At 38.2% G+C, this 6845-nt stretch overlaps 1 long non-coding RNA gene across 2 annotated transcripts in view; it reads right to left on the reverse strand.

Moving 5' to 3' along the window:
• Positions 1 to 426: 426 nt before the first annotated feature.
• The window catches only part of LOC115647606, an 8678-nt gene continuing 2259 nt past the window's right edge, over positions 427 to 6845 (reverse strand). Inside the window, exons 2-3 of one of the 2 annotated variants that reach the window (XR_003999371.1) lie at positions 5044 to 5177; positions 427 to 1258 (exon numbers count right to left, since the gene is read on the reverse strand). This is a non-coding gene — a long non-coding RNA (uncharacterized LOC115647606). Of the gene's footprint in view, positions 1259 to 4997; positions 5178 to 6845 lie in introns of both variants that reach the window. The other variant, XR_003999370.1, reaches the window with a different exon arrangement.

Here is a 6845-nt window from a genome sequence, read left to right on the forward strand (position 1 = left end):
GAATGCTGAGTGATGTGTGAAAATCCCAATGTATATTATATGGATTTTTTTAAATGTGCCCTACCAGCTTCATCCAATTCAGCCTCACTTGAAGGATGTCTTTTTCAGCCTGTCTTCAATATTTTGCTCATAGTCTGCTATGGTTATTTCAGAAGATCCTTTAAAGGGGGATTTACAAATCGAGGCCAAACTGTGCAAGCCATTACACCAATTTAATGGCAGTGTAACTCAATTAACTTCAGTAGTTTTACACCAGCATAAGACTGGTGGAGAAATTCTGACTGCATTGGACTTGCTGACAATAGGTCACAAAGTGTAAATACATTGTGTCAAAGGAAGTACTGGAAAAGGTAGGTCTAGATAATGCTGAAGATTGCACAGAATCAATATTACAGCAGATTTTGATCTCATTTAATCAACTGCATTTCCACAGCACTCAGATAATGGCTTTAGAAAACAGCTTACTGCTGCTGTAGCAGAAGGTACATATAAATATATTATGGTACAATAAATAATATAATTAAGAACAATCTTTCCCATATCCCAAGTTCAGCACTAAAATCTCACAAATCAAGCCTGTATGCATTTCTGAGACAGTATCTGAAGGAAGGGGGTGGGAAATACAGATTAAAACAGTAGACATTAAGATATGAAAAACTGCTATCAGCTTGAGATATATATAAAAATTACAAAATGGCAGTTTTAATTCATGTTTTGGTAGAATGTCCTTAAAACATGGTGGCAAAGGGAACTTAAAGGTATTTGAAAAGCAAACTAGAAAAAACTAATAGTGTTATTATTGATACTAGTCCACCAACAAAACAAAAAGTCAGCCTTGCTCTAACTGAAGCCATTGTTGTTTTGCCAGTGACTTTAGTCAAAATAAGATCGGGCTCCAAATCTATATCTCAGGATTATAGTTATCAGTGTTTTGGTCATTAACAAATATATATATATGTATTTGCTCACAGAATATCTTCGACCAGATTGTGATTTCTGTGAATTCATTTGTTACTCCATGGATTGACCATCAACAATTTCCTGCAGGTTTTCAATATTTGCTACTTGAGCTTTGTTGCTTAGTTGGTACTGGTCAGAGGGAATTCTTCTGTTCTCTGATTGAAGGAGTGTGGAAGCATTTCTACTCCATATACTTGTGTTTACATCTTTAAAGTGTGGTTTATGAGGGTACTGTCACGTGCAACTTAGAAATTCATTTTCCGTGAAAATCAGGGTCAATAAACTCACTCTCCAATGCCTGCAAGAAGAAACACAAAAAGTGTATGAATACGGTTGAAGTTAATTCATTTAAAAACCCAAGCAAATATTCACAGAACATTTTTTGCAGTATGCCCTCAGCTCTAGTTAACATTCTTAATAGTGCTACTTCTATTTTGTTGTTACCCAAAGCAGACGTTTTAAAATGTTATAGATGATTGTTTTTGAGGTACAAATCACTTGTTCTCAGTCTTTCAGCTGTCAGTCTTTCAGCGCCAAATGTAAAATCCAGCAGCCTAGAATAACGTGGATTTACCTGGGGTTTATGAACTAATCTGGATAAAATAAAAACTGCCCTAATAAATTTACTTTGTAGGGTTCAAAAAAAATTGACTTGATTTTGCAAAGATCACTACTTGGAGAACTTTCAGTGAAACTCTGATGGGCAGAAAGCTTTTCAGGATTGGGCTATGTTACAAAAAGAGGCTCCACATAGCCTGGGCTGAGGTTTCAATTAATGGAAGGGGAGAACAAAGGATCAGTCAACTCCCTTTGTCCCCTGGCTGGCCAATGAATAACTAGAGACTCTGGAAAGGGAGAGGCCAACCCTGTATCCCTCCAGTGTGTTCTCCTCCCTCTTTCCAGTGGGGCTGTCCCATTCACCACCAGCCCAATTGGGTTTTCCACCCATCGAGGCAGTTGTATAGCATTTAGGGGACCAGCCAGCACACACAGAGGCAACACATCACTGAACTCATGCCCTCTCTGAAGGAGTAATACTTTAGTGTGTTTGACAATTTCAGCTTTCACCTCCCCAAGATTGTCCTAGTTTTGACTGGGGCTGGAAGTTGAAATACCACAAGAAACGCTATTCTCACGGTATTTCAAACCTGAATTAAACCAAGAAATGGCAGAAATCTCACAAGAAAACCAGCCTGCCAGCATTTCTGGCTCCGTTTCTAGAGTTCAAAAGAGTGCTGATAAATTTCAGTAAGGTTTGGAGAAGCACTGGAACAGCTGAATGCTAAACTAAATTAAACCTCCACAACTTTGTGTGCCAACATGTTTGTGACGATTTTCTGGGGAAGTTTGTAGCCCATAACTATGAACGGATTACAATCATCTGGGTAAATGCTTTTTTTAAAATTTGTGACAAATTGCAGATGCGTGCATGTGTGTGTATTGTGTGTATATACATGAGAGAATTCAGGATATTTTTGCATTTAAATTATCTAATTATAAATCAATAAGAGTTACCAACATGGGTTAAAATAGTTCTCTTTCATACTGGTGATATTCAGCAGAATATGTTTTTGACCCTTTTCAGAACTCCTCCCAAAGCATCTGCTCTGCCTTGCTTGAATATATGACTTCATTTCAGCTGCCTTCAGCTAGATGCCTGAGAGGGTACATCTTCTTCGTCAAAAAAGTTGTATTCTTAACTTGCCTTAGCTAACCCGCATTAACTAACTCAGGTTAAAATAGCAGTGAAGACACAGCAACTCAGCTTTGAACTTGGGTTAGCAGTTCGAGTTAAATCTTGGAGGGAAGCCCAGGGTTGAACTCAAGTGGCTAACTTGAGTTAAAAGCTGAGTTGCTCTGTCTTCTCTGGTGTCTTAACTTGAGTTAGCTAATGAGGGTTAGATAACCAGAGTTAAGAACTCATCTTTTGTTATTATTATTTTTTTGCAGACAGAAGGTGTTTGCCTTGGGCAAGAGGAGCATTCTCAAACACTATACTGTCTCTTCTATCTGATCCTTTGTCCCCATTGCTTCTCAGAACCTTGGTGTGATCTTTCATTCTGCAAGTTCCTCCTTCTCCTACCTTAGTTCTTATACCTTAGTTATTTATTTATTTTTAAGCATCATGTTGCCTCACACAAAGGAATAAAATGCTAGACCCTTCCTTGAAGACCTTGGTAACTATGTATCTCACACAATCCACATCTTGTTGTGTGGTGAGGAAAATTCATGGAGAATTCAATGTCATGAGCACAGGAAAAAAAAAATCTTGCTTTCTAGTTCACATATTAATGAGACCTTTAATCCTGATGTTCACCAGCACCACAGACATTTGATTTACATTTGTTTTATGTCACTGGGAAAAGCTGGGAGAGAGAGGGAAATGGACTTGAAAATAATTGCTCTCTTTGGCATGGTTTTCTGGAGAGGCCTCTCAACTAACTTGAAGTTTTCACTTCTCTTCCAACTCGAGACGGGAAGGCCGCTGAGTGTAAAGGCGTCTATAGTTCTTACATCTGTAATATGTTACGCCTCACCTGAACAAAAGTGAAAAAGGAAAGCTCTCTAACAGCAGGGCCCATTTACACCAGATAACAGAGGGGCAGAGAACTGCCTGTGAGCGGAGTGTGGAAAGGTCAGCTATAGCAGAGTGAAGAAGTTCTACCTGTTGTGTAGTTCTATACATTTCTGTAGCTCTTTGTGGTATAGGCAAGACATCAGTCAGTTCAGCTTTCCTTGCTCAAGCAAAGCTGGGCAAATCAGCATGTGAAAGGGGCAGGAAGATGTCAGAAAATGCCTTCACTGAACTAGATGACTTCTTTGTGCTTGTTTGTGGTTCTTGCTGGATCTTCATGCCTGGTTTGATCTCAGCATTAGAGATTATCTACTCATCTGGTGGGGAGGGGAACAAAACTCTTACACAGAGCACAAAGTTTCTCAGTTCTGCTCAGTTCCAAAGCCCATCCCCATCCCCGAAAGATTTGGTTAGTCTTAGGATAACTAGAGGCCACACAGGCTGAAAGGTATGTAGCAATCCATTTATCACTTGGCACATATTAGTGCTGTTCCCATTTGCTGCAGCAATAATTCTTGAAAATTGGTGAGGTGAGTAACAACAATGTTATTTCCCTAAGACCTTGGGACTGAGAAGCAATAACTGGGGGGCAGTTTCCTTGAAAGCATCTGAGGTGCTGGGAATAAAAATGACAAAAGAAAACCCAAACAAAGCTCTTGAAGAGGGAAACGCGTGTTATAAAGTAATGCAAATCTCTTGCTTAATTTCATTGCCTCAAAGGTAATAAAATGCATTTTGTAATGATTTCTAAATAAACAATGGGGAGAAAAGAGGGTGAACATTCCAAATTCAGCTTTTAAAGGCAAATAATAGGAGGTAACAAGAGATTTCCCCTTCCCCCCCATCCCGTCCCCCCCCCCAAAAGGAGGTTACTCTAAAGGTTTGTTGGCATTTAATTTTTGGTTTCTAGGAAAATGCCTGCTTCACCACAGAGTCTGTTTGTTCTCTCTCTCTCTCTCTCTTTTCCACATTGCTTATCTGAATATATAAGCCTGCCCTTTGCTCAGATTTATGGGTTGGGGCAGTGCTGTGTGTATTTACAGTCTCCTGACCTGAAGACCTAGAGCTGAACAAGAGAAGGAGGAAACCAGGGCCCGTTCCATAAACAGAGACAGATATGAGGGGGAGGTAGGAGGCATTGCTAGCACTTAACATTTTTAACTATTTGGTCAAGCAAAGGAATTAGTGATTAGATTTGAGAAAAAGAAAAATGAAAAACATGGATAAAGATTCTAGGAGGAGTAAATTGTGTATATCTTTGTTAGGTTCTGGCTGTTTTCAATACTTGATATCAGGAAAAAATGGCAAGTTATACAGATGATTGTACAATGCTTTCTGGGACAAACTGAAATAAGGAGATGGACAAAACTTATAAATCTCAAAAGCATTTCCATCAGAACTGTGCAATCTTTGGGTTAAACAGAAGTATAATTACAGATTGAGTAGGCAAATCTGTTAGTACCTGAATAAATATAGACTAATTGCCTCAGATTAAGTAAAAAAATTACTTGATTATATTTCTTAGTTTGTATTTATCAGCTGGCTTGTGAGCAGAAATTCAGTTCAGATTAGCCTTATATTACAAATGCACCCACGGAATTAGTTGACGTCTTGGATGTTAAGCAGCAAAAGTGGCAACAATCTGGAAAATAAATAAATGAATTAAATTAAATGCAACATACGTTAGGTCACAATATAGTATAAGTATAGCAGCATGATGAACAGCTTTGATGAATATGGTAAACAAAACCACCTTCTCTTCCTCCAGCTTGTTTTACATTGCAATAAACCACTAGCCCTATAACCTATCAGAACATGCTGAGATTTTATGCATCATTTCCAGCTACTATTTGAACATTTGGTTTTAGAGCAGTCATGCAATATAAGTAATGGGGGTAGGTGAGGAGGGTTGTTCTTAATAAAAAGCACACTTTATTGTATTTAGTTACCTGTGGGTCTAAAAATCCATAGATGACATGATTTCATTGTAGATTTTATGTTGGTTTTTTAACTCTGAACAAACATTTGCCATGTGTAATGAATCATAGAAGTTAGTTCAAGCTTAGCTGTTTGAGATGGTCTCATCTGATTAGTATGTATTACTAGTAATTCATCAGTAAGTATACAAATTGAAAGTATGATAAAATACAACTGTGTTGTGATGGCAATAATACAAAATTGATCAGATTAAGAAAGTTTTATATTTTTAATTACACTTGGACTGCAAGACTCAATGCAAAAAACAATAGGTTAGTCTATGAGAATTACATAAGAAATTTAGCATTAATAGAAACTGAACGAAAACTGCTTATTTAGGAGACGTAGCTGATGACTAGCATGAAGACAGGTAGATAATATCATATTAAAGTGATTTCTTACTGTGCTATTTTGTGCTCTCTTTTACTTTTGCTATTTTAGGATAAAATCACTTTTTCTGTGGAAAGAAGTCATACTGGAAGTGGATTCAGGCAAGTAAAAAGTGTCTACGAGAATTTTGGGGGGCTATTACAAGGCTACTAAAATGCTTTTCTTTCTTGGTTCTGCTGATACCCATTTGCCAGTCAAATAATTTTCTTTTCTAACAAGGTGCAGTTCATAGCAACAGTATGTTCGGATGTAACCATTTGAAGCAGAGGCCTAGCTCAGTCTGCCAGGAAAAAAAAAAAGGCACCACAAAGAACATTGAGATGAATGGCTCTATTTTATGAGCCATAAAAGTTTTATTCATCTTGACACTGAAACAGGTTTAGGCAGTGAGTTGACACGCCTTAAATAAATAAGTGGAATTAATTCCCTAGCTCTTGAAACAATAGAAGCATGCATGTAGCACTGAGAGCTAGCCCATTGTTTCCTGTTGCTGCTTGATATTGATATTATTTGTGTTTTTCTGTGCAGCTTCCTCAGGGGCCTGGTTGATCCACTTCAAATTCTTCCCCTGTTTTATTAGAGGTTGAAAAAGGTTCAAGACCTGGTTGTACCACTGCTCCCACCGACAGCTAAGGAACCAGTTTGGCGTCTGGTTTGTCTGTTGTTTTACTGCTGACCTTCAAATCAACTTTAACCCCTGACCTCTGGAGGAATCTATCATGACAAGAGGCTGTTTAACACAAATGGTGCCCATTTATAGGGGAAGAGAGTCAGAAGATTTCCTTTTTATGAAGAATTTGGTTTTTCACTCCTCTTTTCTCAGTCACCACAGGTGAAATCCCTCCTAGCAGCTGGCTTATGAAATAATGTGAGGGGGGTGGCCCTAATGAGCTGAAAGCACCCTCAGCTGGAGATAAATATATGCAAATGAGATGCACAAACA

This window comes from Gopherus evgoodei, chromosome 3 (genome assembly GCF_007399415.2).
Source record: "Gopherus evgoodei ecotype Sinaloan lineage chromosome 3, rGopEvg1_v1.p, whole genome shotgun sequence".
NCBI classification, from domain to species: Eukaryota; Metazoa; Chordata; order Testudines; family Testudinidae; genus Gopherus; species Gopherus evgoodei.